Source organism: Ambystoma mexicanum, chromosome 4q, assembly GCF_040938575.1.
Source record: "Ambystoma mexicanum isolate Mex_15411 chromosome 4q, UKY_AmexF1_1, whole genome shotgun sequence".
NCBI classification, from domain to species: domain Eukaryota; kingdom Metazoa; phylum Chordata; class Amphibia; order Caudata; family Ambystomatidae; genus Ambystoma; species Ambystoma mexicanum.
The window spans coordinates 441979855-442007792 of NC_090928.1; the positions used below are offsets into that span (position 1 = coordinate 441979855).

General features: G+C 47.5%; 1 protein-coding gene across 1 annotated transcript in view; it reads left to right on the plus strand.

Annotated features, from left to right (window-relative positions):
* Positions 1-27938, plus strand: part of USP34 (ubiquitin specific peptidase 34) — a 3618222-nt gene that overhangs the window by 2746182 nt on the left and 844102 nt on the right. The gene's annotated exons all lie outside the window — the stretch shown is intronic.

The window sequence follows — 27938 nt, forward strand, 5'->3', positions numbered from 1 at the left end:
TGACTGTTGCCTTTTTCCAACATCAGTAAAGAAACTCATTATGTTCTTGTCGACGACCCTTCCCTGATGTGCATGAGTATTTAAAGTGAATCTGTTGGGAATTCCAAATAAGTGGAATTGCAGTTAAGGTAATCCATATATATCTCTGTGTACTTTGGTGGGTTGGAAGAAGGAGTCTCAAAAGGGCATATCTCACCCTATCGCTATAGGTGGATTCCCTACCTAACTAAATTAAACTAAAGGTGCTATTCAAATGGATTGTGTCCTCCCAACATATTCTACATCTTTGACATGTAATGTCCACAGCTGTGCTGCTACAGAAATTTTTCGGCAGAGGGCGTCCTGCGTCGATGGCGTTAGGTCGATGTCCATCGAAGGCCTCCGTCAAGGGTGACGTCATCGGATGTTATAAGTAGGACGCACGGCGCCCGTAGCCTCAGTTCCGTTTTTTCCACAAACGTGTTTGCTTCCAGAACTCGGCATGCCTCGTGTTATCTTCTTCGATAATGTCTTCTACCTCTACCCCACAGACCGTGTGGTCGGGCTTTAAAAAGTGCAAGGACTGTAAGTCCAAGATGTCCATCACAGACCCGCACTGTATCAGCTTGTGGTGTCTTGGCGAGAGCCACGACACGGATGACTGCTCAAAGTGCCCGTCGTTGACTGCCAATGCCTTGCAGGAGCGCAAGGGGAAGTTGCAGGTAGGTCGGGTATCCAAATCCCAAAAATCTACTTGTCTTTCCACCGACAACTCGAGGGGTGACTCTCCACGTCAGAGGGAGTCCAGGGGATCTCGGTCCCGGAGTGGTTCTTGCCACTCGTCATTCGTGTCGAGGCACTCCCGGAAGCGGCGTCACCGGTCGCCTTCCCCGTCCCCGTCAGATGATGGCTCTGTAAGGAAAGTGGCTTGCCCCACTAAATTCTCTACTCTGCAGGAGTGGGAGGCATTCAGGGAGAAAATGCTTGTGATTTTTCAATCCCAGGGCACTGTCCCATCCGCTCATTCGGTTGAAGCCTGCCGGGAACCGTCTAGGTCCAACGCTTGTGCGCCTTCAGGCCCGGACAGTCGGCACAATAAGTATTGGGAACCGTGGAGGTCCTGTTCGGACAAGGTTCAGGTAGATCACCAGAAACTTGCCAGATCCAGGTCTTGGTCTCCGTCCCCGACGAGACCGTCAAAGTCTGGGAAGGTGTCGAGGAAGGTGTTGACGCCATCGGTGCCGTGCCCTGCGAGTGTGGCTGTCGGGGCCTTGCCCTCAGTCAGACCCTCAGTGCCCTTGTCAATGCCGAAGCCGTCGGTGCCCTCGATGCCATTGGGACCTACAGGCCTGAATTTGCTGGTGGAGCGCCTAGAGCTGTGGATCCTCTCAGAAAGGCTCTATCTAAGACTGTGAGACCTCCTCTTGATTTCATGGCTCCCCCTGTGCCTAGGCGGGAGTTCTTTCATTCTCTACAGAATATCTATGAGGATGAGGAGAGGTCTGATGTAGAGTTGGAGCCTTTCGATGCTCTTGGTGCCACTCCTGAAGCTCCTGACATGGCCTTTTCTGAGGACAGTCAGCTGGAGGATCTTCGTCAATCTTTGAATTATGCAGTGGTCTCGACTCATCTACTGAGATGGAATTTGGCAGGCCAGAGCCTGGGGCTCATGCTGAATCCTCCTATAGGAGGTTGATGTCAAGGGTCACGGAGTACCTGGGGTGGTTGAATTCGATCAGGATGACCTGATTGACATTTTAGATCAGGGTCCCTCCACTGACCCAGTATTACCTTTTCACATGGTGTTACAAAAAAGGGTGGCTATGGCTTGGAACACCCTGGAGTCTCTTCCGGCGGTCAACAAGTCGTTGACTAAGAAATACTGCCCATCCAGTAGCAACCCCAGCTACCTATCCACTCACCCCACCCTACCATCCCTCCACAAAGGCACGACAAGCCCCTCGATGGATGGGCACGCTGGGTATTTTCGGCTGGGAGTATGGCCCTTAAATCGGCCAACTCCACCTGTGCCTTGGCCAAGTTTTCACACACTCTGTGGAATTGTTTCTCTCTGGCGGCTGAGCATATTCCCAAAAGGGAAGAAAGGGATGGGTTCTTTGCTATTGTGTAGGATGGCAGGATGACAAGGATGCCATGTGTGAATCCCTTCAGTCTGGGTTGGACCTAGCAGATAGTGTCAGCCGGTCCATGGCTGCAAGCACCGTGATACGCAGGTTTGCGTTGCGTGGTTGCGGAAGTCGGAATTTGCACCAGATGTGCAGGCCCGTCTTCTCAACATGCCCTTTGACAGCTCTTATTTGTTTGGCAGCAAGGCTGACGAGAGCCTTGAGAGGTTGTAGACCTCTAAAACAGCTGCAAAATGTTTGGGCCAACCTCTGCCTTTTCATCCTAGGAGACAGCAGTGGAGGGGTTCCTTTCGTTACTACACCTCTTTTGGTAGAAAGAGAGGAGCGGCCAGTCAAAGGGGCCACCGTAAGGGTACTCGCGGTGGACGAGGACGTGGTGCCAAAGCCTCTCAGGCAGCTGGCGCTTTGCCTTCAGGCGCTACCGCAGCCACTCCGAAACAACTATGAGGCCAGGTCTCATTGTTCGCCGGTTGGGGGCAGACTGTCTCAGCTCCTTGTGCAGGAAATCTTGACCCTGCTGGAGAAAGGCGCTATAGAACTAGTTTCTGTGGCAGAGAGGAACAAGGGCTGGTATTCCCCATATTTTTTTATTCCCAAGAAAGACGGAGGATTGAGACCCATCTTGGCCTTGCGTCGATTGAACAACTTCCTCAGGAAGGACAAGTTCAAGATGGTCACTCTTTGTCAGGTCCTTCAGGCCCTCCGACTTTCAGGATTGGCTGGTGTCATTGAACCTACAGGATGCTTATTTTCATGTGCCGATCCAACCAAAGCACAGAAAATACCTGAGGTTCGCCGTTGGCAGCTCACACTTTCAGTTTCTGGTCCTGCCATTCGGGTTGACCTCCGCCCCGAGGGTCTTCACCAAGCTCATGGTGGTGTTGGCAGCGTATCTCAGGCAAGGGAGGTTCATGTCTACCCCCACCTGGATGACTTGCTGATCCGAGCGTGTTCTCCTGAACAGGCCTTGGATCATCTCAGCCTCACCTGCCACTCCCTTCACAAGCTGGGCTTCTCACTCAATTTCAAGAAGTCCCATATGACACCTTCCCAACTGCTCCAGTACATCAGGGCTGTATTGGACACATCCTTGGGGAAGTGCTCGCCACCCAAGGTGAGGGCTCATCACATTGTCCACAGGGTTGACAAATTTCAACGTGCCCAGAGTCTCCCGGCTTTCGAATTCTTAAGGTTGCTCGGCCTCATGGCATCCAGCCTTTTTCTGGTGCCAGAGGCCAGACTTCGGATGCCATCCCTTCAGTGGGCTCTCAGGGCGCAGTGGTCCCAATTCTCCGGCAAGATGTCGGATCTCCTTCAGATTCCACTCAAGTTCTCACAGGATCTTCTGTGGTGGGCCAGCAAAGGTAATCTGATGAAAGGAGAGCCGTTTTGGCAACCGTGGCCGGAGGTGACGGTAGTGACGGATGCTTCCCTCACGGGACGAGGAGCTTGCGCCAACGAGCTAACCACCAGCGGTCGTTTGTCTCCGTGGGAGTCCAGACTTCACATAAATCTTTTGGAGCGGCGGGCCATCAGGCTTGCCCTAAAGGCCTTTCTGCCGTGTGTTGCTGGGGAAGAGTGTTATGATCATGACGGACAACACAGTGGCCATGCATTACCTCAACAAAAAGGGGGGTGTATGATCGCTCCCGCTGTGCAATTAGGCGATGCAGCTCTGGTTCTGTGCAATACAGCAAGGAATCTCACACTCTGCAGTTAATCTGGCTGGAGAGGAGAATGCGGCGGCGGATGCTCTGAGCAGACAGAGCGCGGTCTCCCACGAGTGGGAGTTAGCTGAGGAAGTCCTTCAGGAAGTCTTCGCCCTTTGGGTAACCCCGCAAGTGGATATGTTTGCTAACGGTGCCAACCGGAAGTGCGAAAGCTACTGCTCAAGGGAATTTCCTCAGAGGAGCTTTAGGGGAAGCGTTCGTCGTGGATTTGTCATTCCCACTTCTGTACGCGTTTCCTCTGGCCCCCGTCATTCCTCAGGTTCTAAAGAGGTTGTGGAGGTTTGGGTCCCACATGATCCCGATTGCTCCGGAATGGGCCAGGAGGGCATGGTACCCGGACCTTCTAGAAATGTCCATCTGTCCTCCACGCCATCTTCCCCACAGGGAGGATCTTCTCTGCCGCTAGGGGGTTCGTGTTCTCCATCCAGAGGTCAAGACTCTCAACCTTCAAACTTGGTTTCTGCAAGGTTGAGATATAGGGATTGGGACCTCCCGGGTGACGTTACGGAGGTGTTGCTTTCGGCTAGGTGTCCTGCAAACCAAATCCCTGTACCGTTGCCGTAAATTTTGCGACTGGTGCAAAGGACACAATGTCGATACTTTTCAGAGTTCCATTCCGATGGTTCTTTCTTGCTTTCTTTGGCCCACAAGGGTCTTCAGGTGGGTACCATTAAGTGTTACCTGGCAGCGCTGTCTATTTTCAAGCGCTCATCTGAAGAATGTTGTTATTTTAAGATTCCTTTGATTACCCAGTTTCTAAAAGAGCTCACAAATGTGTTCCCGCCATCCCCGTTTCAGGTGCCGGTTTGGGATCTGAATCTAGTCTTGATATTCTTGATGGGTGCTCCGTTTGAACCCTTGCACTCTTGTCCTTTGAGACTGTTGACCTTCAAGACAATTTTCTTGATTGCAGTTACACCTGCTCGCAGAGTGAGCGAGTTGCAGGCACTTTCATCTAAGCCACCCTTTACCTCAGCCTGGACCTAACCTGTCCTACTCATCTGAGAAATGCCAGACTGCGTTATCACACTAGCCTGAGGCTCAAGTCCCCTAGAATGGTCACCCAACAGGCTAAGAATCATTTACGGCAGACAACCCACACCGAATACCCTGTTAACCAGGACTGTGCAACACCCCACAACTCCCCACCTACGAACGTCACAGTACCCACTTCTACATCCATTAAGGGGGCACTCATCAATGCCCGTTCCTTGGTAGCCCACGCCTCTGATGTTGCAGACCTATTCACTGCTAACCACGTAGACTTCCTCGCAATCATAGAAACTTGGCTTCATCAAGCAGCTGGCCCCACGTTAGCCTTAGCCATCCCTGATAACTATAACATCATCCGCTCGGACTAAAAAAACGAAATTGGGGGGTGGGGGGGTGGCCCTTATTGCTAAAACTAACCTAAAGATCAGAGAAGCAACTAATACAACCCTTCCTTCAGCCGAACTTCTTTCCCTCAAACTTCCATTATCTAACACCCAAACCATACTCCTACACATTATATACAGACCTCCAGGCGCCCTGTCCACCTTCGAAGAGGACAGCTCTCTTCTACTTACCACCAACACCAAACCAAAATCACAAATTATTATCATGGGTGATTTTAATCTGGGACTCAGTGACCCAAATGACATTCATGCCACCTCTCTTAATGACGCCATCCCTCATTCAGGCCTAACACAACATATTAACAAACCCACACATACAAAAGGGAGATCCCCGGATTGGCTAGCAGACGCCATTTGCAACCTATCATTGACGGGCATCACTCCCTGTGCATGGATAGACCATCTCATCACCTTCTTGCTATCTAGAACCGTACCCAAAACAGCACTGCCAACCAGGACACCACAAATAACATCCAGAAATAATTGCAACATTACCATAGAAAACCTTAGACCGCTCCTAACGGCCATCACTAAGGCTAACTTCCCCACACGGAATACCAACCCGACTGCCCTGGTAGATCTTTACAACACCACTCTGGAACAAGCCCTCAACCAGATAGATCCTCTCAAACAACGAAAGGCCAAACCTATTGCCCATACCAACAAATGGTTCTCAGCAGAACTAAAGGCTCTCTGCAACATTAAAAGAGCTGCGGAAACTAACTGGAGAAAAGCCCCTTCTCTCTCTACTAAAGATAAATTCTCATCGGCAGCCTCCATCTGCAAAACTGATATCTTAAATGCCAAAAAAGAGATTTATAACCTGAGAATACACAATGCCAAATCTGGCACGAAAGAATTATTTTCTATACTAAGAGATCTTGAATCACCAATGCCACCCACAGAGGACTGCATCAAGGACAAAGCCTGGTGCAATAATATCCAACTAGCCCTTTCAAATAAAATTGCCATCCTGCAAGCTAAAATAGAGTCAAAAAAAGCCAACCTCGCCTCTAAAGACCACCTTAGCAGCAAAAAGAGCCTTACCGTTCCCGACTGCCCTCCTTTCCATTTCTCCCCAGTCACTGAGGATGAAGTAGTAAAGATAATTGCCAGCCTTAAACCCTCCAACTGCAAAGTTGACCTGTGCCCTGCCCCAGTCATCGAGGATGGAGCCAAAGATCTAGCCCCATTCATCACCTCATTGATCAATTCTTAATTCAAGAATTCAGTTGTTCCCAACAACCTCAAAGAAGCTTGGGTCCTTCCCCTTCTTAAAAAACCCAATCCAGACCCCAACATTCCCACGAACTATAGACCCATCACAACTGTCCCCTTTCTCCTCAAACTACTAGACAGAGTGGCATACCTCCAAATACAACAACATTTCGAAGACAATAACCTCCTAGGCCTGCGACAATCCGGCTTTGGACCCAGACATGGGACCAAAACTACCCTCCTAGATCTAAAAATCCAAATGGATGAAGCCAAAGACAAGGGCAATCTGTCCATATTGCTCCTGTTGGATCTATCCACGGCCTTCAACCTTGTTGACCACCATATCCTCACGCAACACCTCTCTTCGGCTGCCGCATTCTCTCAGAATGCCTCCAACTGGATTCAGTCATTCTTGTCTGACAGGTCGACTAGGGTCTTCGCCCCCTCAGCTGCTGCTGACCCTGTCCCAATCCAATGTGGAGTTCCCCAAGGCTTCTGCATTTCACCTACGCTTTACAATATCTTCACTAAGCTTCTCCTTGACCGTCTTGATGATCTGGGCATCAGTTACACTAATTACGCCGACGACACCCAGGTCCTCATCACACTCACTGGGTGCTATGAGAAAGATGTTGCTAAACTCAACAAAATGTACCTAGAAATTCAAGCCTGGATGGCAACACACAGCCTTTGCCTTAACGATGACAAGATGGAACTGCTCATCGTAGGTTCTCAGGCCCGCCTTAATAAATTGGACGGCAGGTACCAATCTTTCACCATCGATGGCAACATCATAAAAGTCTCTAAAGAGGTCAAAACACTAGGTGTGTACCTCGACTCCACCCTATCGCTCAAAAAACAAATAAATGCCACCAAATCTTCTACCACCTACACCAACAAACGTATTAATGCCTGTAGGCCATTCTTATCCACCACGAGCTGCCTCACCTTATTCAGAGCTCTGATATTATCCAAACTAGACTATTGCAATACACTCTTCCTTGGCACCACTACCAAAAATCTAAACAGACTCCAGATTTTACAAATCAATGCCCTAAAATGCGAACTCAACCTCCCACGCAAGGCCCATATCTCTACAGCCAGCAAGGAAGTCCACTGGCTCCCCATCCGGGACAGAATTAAATTAAGAAAGCTCGTCATCATACACAAATGCCTCTCACTGACCGCCCCACGCTACCTGTCTGACAAATTCTCTAGACGTAGCACATCCAGACCCACCAAAACACTGTATTTGCACCAATTGTACATTCCCAAATTCAATCTAAAAACAGCAGGAGGATCTAGCTTCCCTGTTCTCACTGCAAAATGTTGGAACACACTCCCTTTATCAATAAGATCTGAAGCTTCCTTCTGGCCATTCAGAGCCATGGTGAAATCCTGGCTCTCTGTCTAATGAAATGATACCTGCATACTCACCTACAATGCTTCTTTACACTTCTACTCAGCACTTGGTAACTTAGCCTATAATTGAACTGGGTCACTATGTAACCTGGTCCTATACTAGCTACTGTACCTGTATCATGCCACCTACTGTATTCAGCTATGTACCACTGACTGTATATACCTTTTTCGCGCAACGTTATGTAACCATGTTGTTCACAAGATTAATGCGCCCAGCTACCTGAGGGTTTGGCCGCGCTTTATACATAAACTAAACTAAACTGTGTTCCACAGGGATAGGGCTGTACTGCGGGTACGTCCTTCCTTTCTACCTAAGGTAGTATCTGAGTTTCATTTAAGCCAGAAGGTGATACTTCCTGTTTTCTATCCTCCTCCTCATTCTGGTAAGGAAGAGGAGAGGCTCAATAGGTTGGACCCTTGGAGAGCTTTGAGCTTTTATACTTCTAGAATGTCCTGGGTCAGAGTGGACAACCAACTTTTTGTGGGATACACTGGACACCAATTGGGCCAGGTTGTTACCAAAAATCCTTGTGCAGATGGATTATCCGCATCCATTGCTGAATGTTACAACTGGCTGGCAAGGACCCTGCTGTGGGTTTGCGAGCTCACTCCACCAGCGGCGTGGCTACTCCCACAGCCCGACAAAAGGGAGTTCCTGTTAAAAACATTTGTGATGCTGCAACGTGGTCTTCCATCCACACCTTTGTCATGCATTAATCCCTGGATACTTTACATGGTCAAGATATGGCTTTGGTAAAGAAGTGCTCTTTTCTGCCCTCTGATTGGGTATATCCAAATTCTTCTCCCTCCTCCGTTCACTGATACTGCTTTGGGAGTCTGTCAAAGATGTGGAATAGGTTGGAGGACACAATCCATTCGAAGAACAAGTTACTTACCAACTGGTAACGTTCTTTCGACTGGATGTTCCTCCAACGTATTCCACATCGCCCTCCCAGCCTACGCCTCTGAAGAATTTTCTATGCAATTGCAGCTTGCGTTCCCACAAGGTTATGTGCAGTCATGGAAGCTTGGTGTGCGGTTATGGCACACACTGTGGAGGGGGAAACCATGAACTGAGGCTACGGGCGCCCTGCATCCTATTTATAACATCCAATGACGTCACCCTCGATGGAGGCCTTTGAGGGACATCGACCCGACGCAATTTGACGCAGGACGCCCTCTGCTGAAAAATTTCCGAAGCAGCACAGCTGTGGACATTACATGTCAAAGATGTGGAATACATTGGACGAACATCCAGTCGAAAGAACGTTACCAGTTGGTAAGTAACTTGTTTGTCTGTCTTCATGAAGTCCAAACTCTAAATGTCCTTATTGCAAACCTAAATCTACCTGACCCTAACAGTAACAACTAAAAGTGTCCAAAAGAAGGTTTTTCTCTCTCGCCCAATGTATTTGTTTTCTTTTTCTTCATGATTCACAATCATCCTTTTTCTTCAGGGTTTAGAATAGTTCCTCAGATATCAAGTTATGCTGATTCACCCTTCCCTTATTGCCCTAATCGCAATCATAGTCCTTTCTCTTTATTGCACCTGACACCGGCAGCCTCCTGCTTCTGCAGTTCACCCGTGTACCTCTGTTTGCCATGGGGAAACTCGTGGGGCTCGGAGCTCGCTCGGGTACATTGGGTTTGCTTGCTCCTGTTTTCCTTTCTGGCTTCACAGGCATACCGGTCTCAAAGTCTCTGCAGCTGGCTGTGTTCATCAAACAGCGGCGGATGGGAGCAGTTGGCACTTTGTTGGCCAGGTTGCAGCGTTTTCAGACCGGCGCCTGGCCCACCACAGTACTTCTGAGGTCACGTCGGTTCCTCGAACTCTGTCCTGGTAACAGCGTACGATTGCCTGCTTTGCTGGGCGTATGCCGACTGTGCTTGGCGTTCTTGGCTTCTCGCAGTTTCGTTGATCCCGTGGTTCAACTCTGCTCCGCCTCTCCACAGCATTTGGACATCAGGGGATTTTCCCTGTGCACTTTTTTCTCTCCTCCTCTCTGGTCTACCTGTCCCACTTTCATACAAGTTTCTTCTTAAATGGATATTGTATTCCCTTTTACTTTATACGGCATGCTGGATTCAACATTGCTTATATCCAAATAGAAGGAGGGGACCTTTTTTTTGATGGAAGGTAGTCCCATGTAAGCGGATAAAGTGTCCTGCATAGGGAGTTCCCTTTGGGAATGTGAGTCCTTGTCCCCTAAGGGGGAGTCACTTGTCCAGAATACTAGGGGGGCCTTGCTTCCCTACCCTCAAAGCGGGTGGCACCCCCTTTGGGTAAAGGGACGAATACTCCTGACGCGATTTGTCACAGTACCAATAGCGAATTCGTAGACAAAGCCTGAGGTTTCAGTTTCTGGCCAAGTATAACCTCTTTAGGATGCTTCATGTCAGCCTCATCTGTGCTTTCAGAATGTTTACCAAGGGACTCGTAGTTGTCGCAAAATAAGCAATTGAATACGCATTTATTAGAATCACTATTGAATTATGCAAAAGGACTCGCTGGGCCCGATTCTCAGAAAGTTGCGCAAATGAAAGGAGCGCAGAGAATGCATTTTTCTTTTGTGCTACTTTCAGAAAGCATTTCCATCCCTGTTAGAAGGATGGAAATGCAAGTGCGACAGTCTTAGTTGAAACTGCGACACACTTCAATAAAAATCATAACCGTGTCAGATATTACCCTGTCATGATTTTGCGCCTCGCCCAACACCCGTTTCAAAAGGAGCAGGGGATTACCCTTGTTTCTTGGTATTTTAAAGTGCATCCCATTTGTGAATTCGGGATGCACTTTAAAATGCTAGAAATGCCCCCTTATTTGCGCATAAAATGTGCAAAGGAGGAAAGTATGCAGTCATCTGAATGAGCGAATCTAACATGCACTTCCCCTAACCCTTCACCATACAGATGCCCCCTACTGTCCCTTGAACTACCTAGCAGCCCAGTACCGCAAACATCACATTGACAACTCTTTTCTTCAGCACCGTACACCTTTACACCTCAACTTACCATCAGCACCTTGATGCCCACACCCATTCTTCTTTAGTGCCCCTATGCCCATCCACTTTCAGTTCCCCGATTGTCTCACACCCCATTAGGCACTCTAATGGCCCTCCACAAATGCTCAGCAACTGGACACCTTTCCAACCCCATCTAGCACTGCTGGTGCCTTTTTATACCCTTTTGAGAAAACGGATGCCCTGCATACCTCATTAAACACCCTGATGCTTCAAATCTGTTTACCATCACCCTGATGACCATATCCTTCTTCAGCATTCTGACTCTCCCACCCTGATATTACATTCCTTTATGCTGTGCCTTCCCCTGTCCATCACCCTTACCCCAGTATTCAGCTTGCTGCTGCTTCTCCATTCAGCACCCTGATGCTCCACCCCCTGTTACACCATAACCCCACCACCTACCCCCTGATTTCCAAATGCACACATGACCTGTCGCCACAGACAAATGTTGCATTTAACATCCGGTTTCAAATTAAACATTAATTATTTTAGCATGTTGTGATCTGTGTTTACCACACAGGTCCATTACACATGGACCATGGATGTATGCTTTAGTTAACACTAACCTTACCTGTTCACCATGCACAGATTATGACAGATGTGGTTGCTTCTGTTTAACATGCAGGACTAGCAATTCTGTCCAGCTGCTAAGGTCCTGGTTACCACGCATGGCCAGTAAACACTGTGTCACGAAAAGTGTTATTTTCCACAACAGCCTATACTGTTAGGCAGGGTTTCCCTCAAGTTAGTACAGACTCTCCCAGTGCTGGCTTTGGCATAGCAGTCTAGCTTCACTCTTGGGAGGAGAGAATGAGTGTAGGAAAGAACAGCTTAACGACGCATCAGCACATTTAAAAGGAAAGTCCATACAGTATGTTACTGAAAATATACTCTCTACCTAAATATGTACATGAACAGTAAGAACTACAATGCCGGGAAGTACTAAAAAATAGAAAGAAGGTAAAATTAAACAGTAGAATGTATCTAAAAGACATAACTTTTTAAATGAGCGTGCAACAAATCATTTAAAGTTAGTAAGACTTTTCAATGCTTTAGGAAGTGTACAGTGGTTGAAAAGTTTGCCATTTAATTTAATGGGACAATAGGCAGCTTCTGGTGTTAGGCAGTTATTGCAGAGGTCTCTGTTTTGGGCTGTACAACCACTAACATTAAGGTGAGGGCACTGCACCTAGCCAAAAAGGAAGCCAAGTGGTAACATGGCAGGCATAACTCTATAGGCGACACAAAGACATAATTAGTCCACACACTTATACATAGAAAATATACCATACTGGTATACTGAAAAAGATACTTATGTTACACATCTATAGTTCTCTTTTAGTTAAATAAGTACTTTAGCAACAAAACACACAGTATATAAATACATGGTTTATTATAAAAAGTGTAAATGTCATGAAGACACGACATGCCACTATTGTTATATTTTAGGTCCACTACCCTAGTGGTAGGTGCATTGCATATAAAGACATGGGGTTTCACTTTTTTCCACTTGTGACCGTATTAAAGTTAACATTTTTTAATAACTCAGCTTCCTGGGAATTTATTTCGGTAATTTGGACAAAGCATGGCTCAGTGGGAATGCAATCCCAAGTGTTTGCTTTAATGCTTTTTTGTTTTTCCAAATATATATTTATTCAATGAAAAAAAATTGTTACAGGGATGTTATGGTTATAGGTAAAACCGAAAAACCTCAGAAATTCACCAGTTATGGTACGCTAAGCAACCATTACTCGCAACACCACCATGCACTGCTAACACTAACAGCCAGGATATCAAAGATGACATCACAAATGTCATTGATGACTTCCTTCCTTAGGACAGAAAGTCCATTCAAAAGAACACCAGCTTATCCTCCTCAAGGAAGTCGCCACACTTCTGCTAATGGACGCCATAGAAATCGTCCCGGCCAACCAGGTAAACAAGGGTATTTATTAAACCTACTTCCTTTTGCAAAAGAAAGATCTGTCCATGCGCCCAGTATTAGATTTGCACCCTGCAAACAAATATGTAAAGCCACAAAAGTTCTTCAAGACTACGCTACAAGAGGTAATCCCTCTACTAGAAAAGGGGGTATTACATGGCAACACTAGATATGAAAGATGCCTATTTTCATATTTCAATGTTCCCAACGCACAGAAGATTCTTGCGTTTCAAGATGGCGAACCAGCACTACCAATTCAAAGTGCTACACTTCAAAATAGCATCTGCTCCAAGGGTATTCACGAAGGTACTGGCGGTGGTGGCAGCACACCTGTGCAGGGAGGCAATCCCAGTGTACCCTTACCTGGACGACTGGCTCATTACATGGGAGTCCCCACCTAATTTGCAAACAAAACATTCAAAGGACTATCAACCTTCTATTTCAATTGGGCTTCTCGATAAACAAGAAAAATCCAAGCCTAGTGCCAAGCACAACCAAACAGTTACTAGGAGCTGTCCTAGACACTCAAGAGGGGTCGGTCTTTCCGTCTGAGAAAAGAGTTCAAAATATGCTGTTGCAAATACCACTTTATCAGGCCGGCCGCCAGGTAAGGGTGCGCAAAGTGATGCCCTTGCTAGGCATGATGGCATCTTGCATTTACCTGGTTCCACACGCACGTGTGCCCATCCGACCCAAGCAGGAGTGGTTGGCGAAACAATGGTCTCAGGCAAGCGGTGAGTGGTAATTTCGCCAACACTTATACAAGGTCTTCGCTGGTGGACGTGAGAAAATCTACTGAAGGGGAAGCCCTTCTACGATCCAAAGATACGGGTGATTATCACAACGGACACCTCTCTTGCTAGGTGGGGGGCCCACTGCCTTCACCACACAGCTTTGGGTCTGTGCTCTCGAACAACAGCTCAGAACCACGTCAGTCTGCTAGAACATCTGGCAGTATTCAAGGCCCTTCAGGCGTTCGAACCCTACTTAGTGAACCAATCCATGCAGGTCCTAACAGACAGCACTATAGCTATGTTTTACATAAACAAAGGGGCACACTTTTTCCAAAATCTGTCCAAACTTGCACAACAAATCTGGAAATGGGGACTGAAGCGGAAGATATTCCCATCATCACAGCACGTTCCAGGGGAACTCAACTTTCTCGCAGTCTCATTGAACAGAGATCCCCTACCAGAAGAAAATGAGTGGCAACTTCACGTAGAGGTCGTAGAACATCTCTTCTTTCTATGGGGTTTCCCCAAAATAGACTTGTTTGCTACAAGCGAAAACAAGCAATGCCCTGACTTCGCATCCAGGTTTCCCCAGCCAGGATCCAAGGGGAATGCCCTGTGGATGAACTGGTCAGGGAAATTTGCTTACGCTTTCCCCTCATGAGGAAGGTGGTGAACAAGATCCACAAGGTACGGATGCCGCTCATCCTAGTTGCTCCTATGTGGGCAAGGCAAACCTGGTATCCACATCTGTGCAAACATGCAATGTGCGATCCCTTCAAACTCCTGTGCCCGTACAACCTGCTCTCCCAGCACGGGGGCCTAACAGTGCACCCTCTACCTCACTCAATGAACTTGACCGCATGGCTCCTGAAGTCATAGAGTTTGGTTATCTTAACCTGCCTCAAAGATGTATGGACATCTTGAAGGAATCAAGAAAACCTAACACTAGACACTGTTACTTTGAAAAGTGGAAAAGATTCGTAATATGGTGCCAGTCTAAACAAATGAACCCCATTGAATGTTCTCCTTCCCACATTCTGACATATATACTCCACTTGTTGGATGCAGGGTTAGTGTTCAACTCCTTGAAGGTTCACCCGGCGGTCTTGTCAGCTTACACCACTTCCCACAATAAGATCTTTGGTGCAAGGTACCTGTCATCAAAGCATTCATGGAGGGAGTAAAAAGACTCCACCCTCCAATTTTAAAGCCGCCACCAGGATGGGATCTCAATGTTGTACTCGCTAAGCTCATGGGCCCCCCTTTCGAGCCGATGCACAAGTCCAGTATGAAACACCTGACTTCCAAAACTGCCTTCTTAGGGGCCATCACTTCCATAAGAAGAGTTAGTGAAATACAAGCATTTTCAGTGCAGGATCCTTTCTTTGGTGTACACAAAGACAAGCTGGTTTTACGTACTCACCCTAGGTTCTCCCCTAAATTAATCTCCAAATTTCATGTAAACCAGTCAATCGAGCTACCGGCTTTCTTCCAGGAACCCAAGAGCTCAGCTGAGGTAAAACTCCACACACTGGATGTGAGGAAGGCGGTCCTCTACTATGTAGTTAAGACCGGACCACTTAGAACGACAGATCAACTGTTTGTCTCCATAGCGCCAGGCAGAGAAGGTGACTGCATTTCAAAAAATGCCATCTCTAGGTGGATAGTCAGATGTATCCAACTCTGCTATTCCCTATCAAATAAGACACCACCTTTTATGCCCAGGGCTCACTCCCCAAGAGGAACAGGAGCCACCCTAGCTTTCATTGCAAATGTCCCTTTTTACACAAAGCAGCTACATGGAGCTCAATGCATACTTTCACTCAGCACTACTGCGTTGACACTCATTCCAAGACAGATACACAAGTGTTCTAAGACATTTGTTCGCTGATGAACCTTCTCACATCTCACCTCCTTCTTCTAACACTGCTTGCAAATCTATGCAAAGCATGTGATCTAAGCAGATTCCACAAGCCTCAGAAGGGATACATTACTCACTGTAATCGTATTTCTAATGCTTGTAACTGCTTAGATTCACAGCCGACCCACCCTTTCTCCCCTTGGAATTGAAGGCGCATGGATGCTTACGGCTTCGATACTACTGTACTTGCGCTACTACCTCATGTCAGAAAAATAACAATCTGAGGGACCGTGACGCGTGAGGGATCATGGGTACAGTGGACATCACTCTAGGGATAGCATTACTGGCCCGCCCTGTCGACGTTCCTTTTCGAGTTTTGAAAACAACAACTGTAATACTCTGCAGCTTCCACTAGATGTCGGCCTATGCACAGCATGTGCATCTAAGCAGATACAACCATCAGAAATATGATTACAGTGAGTAATGTATCATATATATATTTCTGAGGCTTGTGGAATCTGCTTAGATCACATGCTGTGCATAGGCCGACATCTAGTGGAAGCTGCAGAGTATTAGTTTGTTTTTCGAAACTTGAAAATGGGCGTCGACACAGGGCGTGCCAGTAATACTATCCCTAGTGTGACGTCCACTGTACCCATGATCCCTCACGCGTCTAGGACCCTCAGATTGTTTCTTCCGCCATTCTGGTGGGAAGCATTTCGTCGAGTTCCCTGGCCTTAACCATACTTTTGCAAAATATTGTTACATTTATACCTTTCTCCACCCCAACGTCGAGATACCGAACTTCTACACTCGACGCCGGCTCGGAGAAGAAATCGACAGTCGCCAGCTGCACAACGGATTTGGGCCTCGGAAGGCCTCTGGCCTCGGCCCTGGCCTTGGAAGGCCGCTGGCCTCGGCCCTGCAAGTAGGGAGAGTGGGGGGTGGTCATACTCTACACTCTTATGATATATAGATACACTCTTATATATTCCTACACTTACCAGCCCGCTGCCACAAGGTGCGTATGGAGGGTACCACTTTCCAATTCTGCCCCAAGTGCAACCGCAAGTACCCTTGGGTCGACAGGCACGCCACGTGCAACCTCTGCTTACCGAGGGACCACCCCAAGGCAAATTGCAGAGCGTGTAGTAGGTTTAAACCTAAAACACTTAAGGACCGTTCAAGCAAGCGTTGGGCCGACCACGCCAGGCGTCAAGAGGCCATGGCAGCGGAGGGCGCCTTCAGCGATGGCAGCGACGCCGTACTTTCGGACGGCGAGGGAATTATGGCGTCGAAGGACAGCCGAGCGCAAGTCCCTGACCTCGGAAGGTCGTCCGGCAGGGCGGCTATGGGGAAGACCCCCGGCGACACAAGCGCTTCCCACAACACTTCCACAAAGCACACGAAGTCCAACCGGGACTCGACGCTCACGTCAAGCTCTCGGAAAGAGGCACATAGAGAACGGTCCGAATCGGCGTCCTCTGGGCGTTCTCGATCTAGATCGCCGCATGACTCCGGGCAACCATCCACTATTGCCAAGAGTGCCTCGCTCCCTAAGGTAACAGAAGTTCGATCGTCGGAAGACGAAGCCGACTTCCATCCCCAAGCCGCACTCCAGGAGTCGGCAGCGGTTCCCGAACCCCTACCTCCAAGCTCCAAGGATGGGGACAAGACCCCCGAACCTCGACGCCAGGCATCAAAAGCCTCGGAGGGGCCTAAAAAACAGGGAAAACACTCTTCCAGTCACGGGGAGGGAGGGAAACAACAAAGGAAGCAGCCTCAACCTACTTCCACGCCCTTAAAACACTCCACTCCTCATAAACAGACAGACAAATCCATAGTCTTCTGATATCACAAAGACCCCTGCTTAGACCACCAAGTCTAGTCAGGATAAGTTTGAGAAACTTCCAGAAAGAGTAATTCCCAGTTCTAGAGAATGGTCTAGTGATGTCATAGACAGGGTCATGTCAAGAATGTCATCATTGGCTGATTTTTACGCAAAAAACCCAGAGCATTTTCTCTCTTACACTATACCTCCAAGTAAGAAGTCCCGGTTTGAAACACCAACACGGTCTTCGGACCCCTTCTATGTTCAGCCCTACTCTTAGTATCAAGGAGAGACATCCTTTTGCGAGGATCCAGATTTGGGCATGGTGGAAGAACAAACTGGTACGGGCTACTATGGGGACGATGAGGACCAAGAGGAGGAGGAGGAAGACCCGGAAACCTACAGAGTATACTCCCCGGTAGAGAGAGAACCCCCGGTTACCGACTCCCCTGTCGACAACCAGCCGCTCCTGAATGAAGTGCTGTCTCAAGCAGCTGAACATTTCCGCATTGACACCCAAGGTGCTCCAGAGGAGAGGGACTTTGCCAAAGAATTAGTGGGAGAAAGGAGGCCTGTTGCTCAGGCCATCCCTATCCTGAAGTCTATTCAGAGAAGAATAGACCCTTCACTCATTAATCCTAATACCACCAGACCAGTGAACCCTAGGATTGAGAAACTTTTCAAGGCAGCCCAATCAGACCCACTGTATATAAGGGGGCATCTGAAGCCAGACTCCCTGGTTGTTACAAACACCCGTAAGAGGGCTGGAACACCCCTGTCATCGTCCGAAGCTCCTCCCGACAAGGAGAGCAAGATACTGTATGGTTTGGGCAGGAAAGTGGCCTCCACTTCCGCCTACCAGGCAAGGATTGCCAACTCCACCACCCTGTTGGCCAGCTACAACTGCCATCAGTGGGAAGAAGTCGCGGCACTCATAGACTCCGCACCAGAACCCTTAAAGAGCCAATTGGCACGAGTTTCGGCGGAGGGAAGAGCCGGGTCCGGTTGCATTTTAAAGGCAACCTTTGATGCCGCGGATAACGCCGGCAGATTAATAGCAGAAGGAACTGTTATCAAGAGACACGCTTGGTTACGCCAGTCTGGATTCAAGGCTGAAACACAAGCATCATTGTTGGATAAACCGGTGGAGCCGGATCTGTTTGCTAAGGCGGTCAAGGACACGCTGAAAAATGCCAAGGACGAGTATGAAACACTCAAATCCCTAGGCCAGCTAACCAATAAACCCCCGAATCAGAGAGGGAATGGCAACTTTCGTCGCCACACGCGGCCAAAATTCCCAGAGAGGATCAAACTATTCCCAGGGCAGGGTACACAGTGGAACAATAATAACCAACAGTCTACCTAGGGTTACGGCAGGGGTAATAAGAGAGGATGTGGAAAAGGTAGAGTCAGCCCCAGTAGAGGAGGCGGCACGCCCCCACTGAAATAGTGACGCTCCGTTCAGAGTCCCTTCTCACGCAACCCCAGTAGGGGGACGCATTTCCAACTTCACCCAAGCCTGGGAAGGGATCACATCAGACAGATGGGTACTGTCCACAGTATCCGCAGGGTACTGCATAGAACTGCTAGAGCGTCCCCGAAACCATCCTCCACGACAAAGAATACATTCTTTGGAACACCAGAAGATCCTCCTCGAGGAGATCGTCAATGGGCCCGGGACACCAGGTAAACAATGGTATTTATTCAACTTACTTCCTTGTGCCAAAAAAAGATCTGACAATGCGCCCAGTATTGGACTTACGGCCTGCCAACAAGTATGTCAAGCTCCAAAAGTTTCGCTTGACAACTCTCCAAGAGGTAATCCTCCTCCTAAAAAAGGGGGTTTACATGGCAACATTGGACATGAAAGATGCCTATTTTCATATTTCCATGTTCCCAGCGCACAGAAAGTACTTGCGCTTCAAGGTGGACAGTCGGCACTACCAGTTCAAGGTACTGCCCTTCGGGATAGCTTCGGCTCCAAGGGTATTCACCAAAGTACTGGCGGTGGCGGCAGCACACCTAGGCAGGGAGGCAATCCCGGTGTACCCTTACCTGGACGACTGGCTCATCACGGGGGAAACCCCAGTAATTTACAGAACAAACATTCAAAGGACAATCGACCTCCTCTTCGAATTGGGCTTCTCAATAAACGAGAAAAAGTCAAGTTTGGTGCTAAGCACATCCAAACAGTTCCTAGGAGCTATCCTAGACACTCAAGAGGGGTTGACCTTTCCTTCCGAGGAAAGTATTCGGAATATACTGCTGCAAATTCTGCAATATCAATCCGGTCGCCAGATAACGGTACGCAAAGCAATGCGTTTGCTGGGCATGATGGCGTCATGTATTTACCTGGTCCCCCACGCGCGCCTGCGCATGCGTCCCATGCAGGAATGGTTCGCGAAACAGTGGTCTCAGGCAAGTGGTCAGTGGGACGATCTAGTGGTCGTTTCGCCAACACTTGTACAAAACCTTCACTGATGGACAAGAGAGAATCTGTCCAAGGGGAAACCCTTCTACGATCCCGAGATACAGGCGGTAGTCTCAACCGATGCATGCCTGACGGTGTGGGGAGCTCACCTTCTCCACCACACAGCTCAGGGTCTCTGGTCTCACTCAGTGGCCAAGAACCACATCAACCTACTAGAGCTTCTGGCAGTATTCAGAGCGCTTCAAGCGTTCGAGCCCTACCTGCTAAATCTGTCAGTGCAAATCCGGATGGACAGCACTACAGCCATGTTCTACCTGAACAAGCAAGGAGGGACTCGTTCGCCAAATCTGTCCAAGTTTGCCCAGAAAATCTGGATATGGGCACTCAGACGGAACATCTTCCTGTCATCGCAACATGTTCCAGGGGATCTCAATTCCCTAGTGGATGCTCTGAGCAGAGACCCCCTCCCAGAGGAACACGAATGGTGTCTACACAGAGAAGTCGTAGAAAATATCTTCTCTCAGTGGGGTTTCCCCACTATAGACCTATTCGCCACAAGCGAAAACAGACAATGCCCAGGATTTGCATCCAGGTTCCCCCAACCAGACTCCCAGGGCAACGCCCTGTGGATGAACTGGTCAGGGATGTTTGCGTACGCTTTTCCACCAACTCCTCTAATCAGGAAGGTGGTCAACAAGATGAACAGAGAATCGATGACGCTTGTCCTAGTTGCTCCCATGTGGGCAAGACAACCGTGGTTCCCACACCTATGCAGATTGGCAGTGTGCGAACCCATCAAACTTCCGGGCTGGTACAACCTACTGTCCCAGCACCAAGGTCAAACAGTGCATCCTCAACCCAGCTCAATGAACCTAGCAGCATGGCTCCTGAGGTCATAGAGTTCGGACATCTCAATTTACCACAGAGGTGTATGGACATCCTAAAAGAATCTAGGAAACCGAACACGAGGCACTGCTACTTTGACAAATGGAAGAGATTTGTTATCTGGTGCCAGAGTAAACAAATCAACCCAGTTGATTGCACTCCTTCCACTATTGTTACATACATGCTGCACCTGCTGGATGCAGGACTGGTTTTTAACTCACTGAAACGACACCTGGCAGCCCTGTCAGCATACACCACTTCCCATGACAAGGTGTTGTGGTGGAAAGTACCAGTAGTTCAAGCCTTCATGGAAGGAGTAAAGAGACTTCACTTCACTTCACCATCAGGATGGGACCTTAACGTGGTGCTATCTAAGCTCATGGGCCCCCCATTCGAGCCCATGCATAAGAGCAGTCTCAAACACCTGACTTATAAGACAGCCTTCTTAGTAGCTATTACATCTATAAGAAGGGTCAGTGAAATTCAGGTTCTGTCAGTGCAAGATCCCTTCTTTACTGTCCATAAAGATAAACTGGTTTTACGCACACACCCTAGGTTCTCATCTAAGTTTATTTCAAAATTCCACGTAAACCAGTCCATGCGAGCTTCCGGCTTTCTTCCAAGACCCACAAAGCTCGGCTGAGGTGAAACTACACACACTAGATGTGCGTAGGGCGGTCCTCTACTATGTAAACAAGACCAGACCGCTAAGGAAAACAGATCAGCTTTTTGTCTCCGTAGCTACAGGCAGAGAGGGGGATCGCGTCTCTAAAGGTGCCATCTCTAAGTGGATTATTAACTGTATCCAGCTGTGTTACTCACTTTCTGAAAAAACTCTGCCTTTCATGCCGAGGGCCCACTCTTCAAGAGGCATTGGGGCCACTCCGGCTTTCATTGCAAATGTACCCCTTGACACCATTTGCAAAGCAGCTACTTGGAGCTCTATTCACACTTTTACTCAGCACTTCTGCATTGACACCCATTACAAGACAGATACACAAGTGGGACAAGCGGTTCTAAGACATTTATTTGCTCATGACCCTTCTAACATCCCACCTCCTTCTTCAGGTACTGCTCGCTAATCTATGCACAGCATGTGATCTAAGCAGATTCCACAAGCCTCAGAAGGGATACATTACTCACTGTAATCGTATTTCTGATGCTTGTATCTGCTTAGATTCACATGCAACCCATCCTTCCTCCCCTCTGAAAGAAGGAGCATGGATGCTTGTAGTCTTACCTTATCTATCTTCTATCTGCTTGGATTGTCTGTACTTACGCTACTTCTCATGCTACCTCATGTCAGAAGAAATACAATCTGAGGGTCCTAGACGCGTGAGGGATCATGGGTACAGTGGACGTCACACTAGGGATTGTATTACTGGCATGCCCTGTGTCGACGCCCATTTTCGAGTTTCGAAAAAAACAAACTGTAATACTCCGCAGCTTCCACTAGATGTCGGCCTATGCACAGCACGTGAATCTAAGCAGATACAAGCATCAGAAATACGATTACAGTGAGTAATGTATCCCATTTCTGAGGCTTGTGTAATCTGCTTAGATCACATGCAATGCATAGGCCGACATCTAGTGGAAGCTGTGGAGTATTACAGTTGTTGTTTTCGAAATTCGAAAAAAGGGGCATTGACAGGGCGTGCCAGTCATACTATCTCTAGTGTGACATCCACTGTATCCATGGTCCTTTATGCGTCGAGGTCCCTCAGATTGTTTTTTTCCGCCATCGTGAGCGGTCGCTTATCGCAGAGTGTAATTTCGGCTAACGCCATTGACTTTATCAAAGTTTAAAAATAGTTACTCTTCCTGTCCTTTTTTTTCGACTGCCGTGTCTCGACACGGTGAAAAATCAACTATCAAAGGACAAGACGAACTGTCGGACGAAGAACTTCGACGGATTCCTTCGGCCTTGGAAGGCCCAAAGGGCTGAGGCCCTTATAATAGGGAGAGCGGGGGGGCGGTCATATTACAATTAATTTATCCTCCCCTTCCCTTTGTTGCCCTGCTGCCTGCTCCAACCATGAATAGGACACCTTTCAAATTTTGCCCATGCTGTAACAAAACATTTCCGTGGATCGATAAGCACAAGTTGTGTAACCTTTGTCTTAATCGGGACCACAACGAAGGGCACTGTCTGGCTTGCAAGCTCTTTCGAACCACGACCCTTAAAGATTGTAGGACAAAACGCTGGGCCCATCACGCCATGCAAGCCGAGGCCGCCATGGACGTGGAGGGAGCCTTCAGCGACGGCAGCGACGACGTCCTTTCGGACGGTGGGGGTAACTAGGAACTTCCACGTTCCCCAGTGCTAGCCCCCAACCCTGGAAGACATGCCAGTGGCTCTGCTGTGGGGACTACACCCGGCGGCAAGAGCACCCCATCTCCCCACACTAAACACATACCCCATGGCGATGTGTCCAGCACACGCCGAGATTCAGTGTCTAGGGGCAGATCTGCAAATTCACTGTCCTCTGAGCACTCCAAGAGTCCGTCGCCTCATGACAGGCCCCAAAAGACTAAAGACGCCGCCCATCAATCCTTGTCTGCTGAGTGCCGGACTTCGAAAGATGCGGCCGAACACCATCCCTACCGCTGAACGTCAAAGGACACGGTGAAGGCCCTTCCTAATACCGAAACTCGACCTGTGTCGTCGAAAACTACTCCTAGTTATAAAAAAAAATCATCCTCTAAGAGCTTTGATCATAGGGATAAACAAACAGACATGGATAAGTCCCATAAGGACAAGGATAAGTCCCACAAGGATAGGTCCCTTAAGGACAAACCTTAGAGAAAAAGGCATACCCCTGACACAGATACCTTACAGGAAATTGAAAATACCCTACAGGAGGATAGTGAGTGCCCTTTAAGTGAAGCCCTACATTATAAAGGCCTGCCTACATCTGCTGTTTCTTGACCAGGCATTATTCCTAGTTCAGCGAAATGGTCAGTTCAGGACATAGAGTAATGTCCAGAATGTCTTTCTTTGCTAACTTCTTTGAAGAGCACCCTCAAGCCTTTGAGAGCTTACAAAACACACCTCCCACTGACCAGGCTACCACTTCTCAGCCCCGTCAATCATCCCAGCCATCAGGTAAGATCTCTCATATCTTCTGATCGTTATGATACGTCTACTGCCAAAAAATCTCGCACCGCTGCAATACCAGACCGCTTAGGAAAACAGATCAACTGTTTGTCTCCATAGCACCAGCCAGAGAAGGAGACCGCATTTCGAAGAATGCCATCTCCAGATGGATAGTAAGATGTATTCAATTATGTTATTCATCATCTAACAAAACACTGCCTTTTACACCAAGAGCTTTCTCCACAACGAGCACTTGAGCTACTCTGGCCTTTATCGCAAATGTCTCCCTAGACAACATTTGCAAAACAGCTACATAGAGCTCAGTACATACTTTCACTCAGCATTACTGGATTGACACACATTCCAAAGCAGATACGCAGGTGGGACCAAGTGGTTCTAAAACATCTATTTGGCACTGCTCCTTCTCACAACCCACCACCTTCTCATAACACTGCTCACTAATGTATGCATAGCATGTGTTCTAAGCAGATTCCACAAGCCCCAGAAGGGATACCTTACTCACCGTAATTGTATTTCTGATGCTTTTATCTGCTTAAATTTGCATGTGCCCACCCTTCCTCCCCTGGGAGAAGGTGCATAGATGTTATATGAGCTTTCTGTCTATATCTGCTTGGATACAACTGTACTCACATTACACTTCATGCAACCTCATGACAGAACAAAACAATCTGAGGGACCTCGACGCGTGAAGGACCATGGGTACAGTGGACGTCACACGAGGGATAGTATTACTGGCACACCCTGTCAATGCCCCTTTTCGAATTTCGAAAACAACTGTAATATTCCACAGCTTCCACTAGATGTCGGCCTATGCATAGCATGTAAATCTAAGCAGATACAAGCATCAGAAATACTATTACGGTGAGTAATGTATCATATATTATTCATTGGTCATCTGTTAGGTCAAAGCACCCGGTTAGTAGCTACTGTATGTTAACCCCATACTGTTTATGCTCTGGATAGTGATTTAAATGCTGGCTACCTAAACTCCTTCTGGGAGCCCCCACCTACCCTATCCAGTGGGTGGTCTTTAAATGGGATGAGGCTGGTTCTAGCAGGCCCATGCTTGCCCATTCTTTCCTACTGTTACTATTTCCCTGCTTCTCCCTTCAAGATTCTGTCCCATTTGTGTACACTCCGCTTACATCGGGCCACCACCCTTTTATGTTACTCCTTCTCCCTCCACACCACTGTCCCTTCCACCATACTACTACTCATACCTTTCACTACTACTCCCACCTTTCACTCAGTAACATTTGCTTCACAATCACTCCTTCTACTACCTTGTCTACTGTGGTGAATCGTGTTGCAATCCCCACAAGAGACGTACCCAGGACTACCGCCTGGTAGTAGAAGTGTTTCCCACTGGAGCCGGGACTGCAACAGCAGTGGCAAAGCTCATGGCACGTGGAGGAACGACGAGGCATCCACCCTTCAGCATGCCGGTGCTGCTCTGCCGTGAGGGGGACAACGGCGTGCTCAGCTGCAAAGGGATGGAACTGGATGAGAGATGCTAGCAGAGAGGCGCTGCAGGAAATCCAGGATATTTGCAACACCATAGAACACATGAGAGGACTCAAATTCAAATCCCGATAGAGGAGCTTCTAGGAATGTGTAGGTGCACCTAAATTAAGAAGAAAAAAAAATCTGAGCCCCAAGGATCAGACAAAAAATATTTAAAAAAGAGGCCCAGGATAAAAGAAGAATAAACAAAGTGAAATCCTGATTATAAAAGAAGTCCTGTTGGCAATACTTTTCAGAATGCCCACCTGTGTTCATAGATAACTTAAAATAAATAGCACCAGCACAGAAAAGATTTTCAAAGTTTCAGAGCAATAGTTTATTTTGCTTAAGCGAGCTCAGCATGGTATGCAACCACCGATCTGAGCCCCCTACACGCTCTCAAATCATGATGAGAATAGACAGCTTTATACATTCAACACGCATTTCTTCATGTCGCTTTGGCTAATTTAACTCACTGGGGCCTGCTTCATGAACACGTGTGAACAGTCAAACTCAAATAAAGGACTTTCTGCAAACCAATCAGTGTTCAATGTGTGCACATCCAGCTAATTAGAGAACCTTGGTGCCTTCAATTTTGAAAGCATCTACAATATTAGTACATCATTATCACCATCAGTCCTTTTTTAACATAGTTCCATAATTATACATGCATCAGTAAGAAAATCAATCTGCTACATCTATTGCCAGCATACCTCTAATTACCTTCCCTTGCATAATAAAACATATGTGGTGGATTTTAAGTTGCCTGTGATCTGAGACACAGTGGCACTGGGGATTCAGATTACTATACCAAACAAGGATAGAGCTACATAACATTCCAGTGATAATAACCTACCTAACACATTAACACTCAATCCTAACAGTACTGCATACACAAACCCTTGGCACAATGCCTTTGTTGTTTTCTTTCTCTCTGATAGGAGCATAAAGATGCATGAATCCTCGTTGGGATGAAATAGCCATACACATGGTTCGGCATAGCTTGTGTATGGAGCAAAGCAAAACAGCAAAAAGAAATTCCATCAAGACAGGCTTCATGGAGCTTAATAGCTCCTTGGAGTGTCTCCTTTTTACTAACTCACCCCCTCAAGTAGTCCATTAAGGATGGTGGGCTGTTGGCCACCTGGTAGCTGTCCCTTACGGAAAGGGATTCCTCTTCATCGTTTGTAGTTCAGTTCAAAGTTTCCTGGATCTCAAGTTATATCGCAGTTCCTCTGTTGGTCCAGCAATGTCCTTAGGAACCCAAGAATAATGATGCAAATGTCCAATGTCTCATCTGAAGGGTTGCTTTTCGTACCAGACACGGTAGGCAATAGTGTGCGTAACAAAGAAATTGGTGCTGGCTTAATGATACTGGATAAGTACCCAGTCATTTGCCTGGATGCCGTGTCCTTGCCTCTCCAATGGTGTTTGAAAAACAATCCAATCAGCAACCTGTTTGCAGAGAATAGACATGTCTTTTATCTGACTCTTTACAGTAGTTAATTAATAGCAGATATGACACATGTCTTGGAATTTGGCACACCCCATACATTTGCTGGGTGGCCCATAACTACTTTTTTTTTTAAAACAATTTATTTTATTTGGTTGCAACCATGGGATTAGATGTACATTTTTAAAAGGAGACAACTTCATTGTACCAGAGCAGGGTTAAGTCCTGCGTGCAGAAAACATCACCGATTCCCCGCCCCTCTGCCCAGGATCTGTTGGCCCTAAGTTCTTGTAGGCCAAGTGGAGACCTGGGTGACAACTTCAGGTGGCTTTCCTCAGGGTTAGTCTTTATAGCCGGGATTTGAAGGTTAATGCTGGGTACGAACGGTCATAGTCCAACAGCGGGGCCCATATGTCAGTAAATCTGTGAAGAAACCACTCTTTCACTGCTGTGACCTTTTCCGCCACTAGGATGTCCCATACTTTAATCCACCATAGTGCGAATAAGGGGCCTTATAGGGTTTTCCAGGTACGAGCAATTGTGATCCGGCCTGCCAAAAGTAATTGAGTGATGAGTTAGGCAGTTGCCCCTGTTTTCGGGTAGACCCCCTGAATGGAGACACCCAGGAGGACCACCTCTGGATCTTTCGGAAGTTGAATGGACGTGATGTCTTCAATTGTAGAGAGGTCTTTTTCCCAGAAGGCCTGGGCGAGGGGGCATTCCCACTACATATGCAGAAAGGTGCCCGGTTCCACATTTTCGCCAGCAACTCGGGTCTAATAGTTTAGTTTATTTCTTGTATAGCACAGCACGCCCGCAGGCCTCAGTCCGCTGACAGAAACAAAACAAGATACAAAACAATAACATCAAAAATACACAAAATAATCAGGCGTATGGGTAAACATCAAAAAGGATAAAAAGGAAAATTTGCAAGCCATACATAGCCAAGAAAGAAAAAATCAGTTCACAATAATTCTTAATTTAGTGAGAAAAGACATGTTCTGTAAATTAATGTTTTTGTTCACAAACATGGGTAGGCTGCTTGAACCACATCCAACAATAGTGCAATCTGTGTTCACAAGAGAACATCAATTATTAATCTGTATCCTTAGGACTCTCAGGTCTTGAGTTCTAACAGTTATAGCCCACTTTTTGATTGAGCCAGGCTAAATTTGTATTTTTAAGCATCTCCCTGGACTCATATTCCTTTGGCTTATCTATGTTGGTAACAATAATGTTTTTGGGATCCAAAGCAAAGCTCATT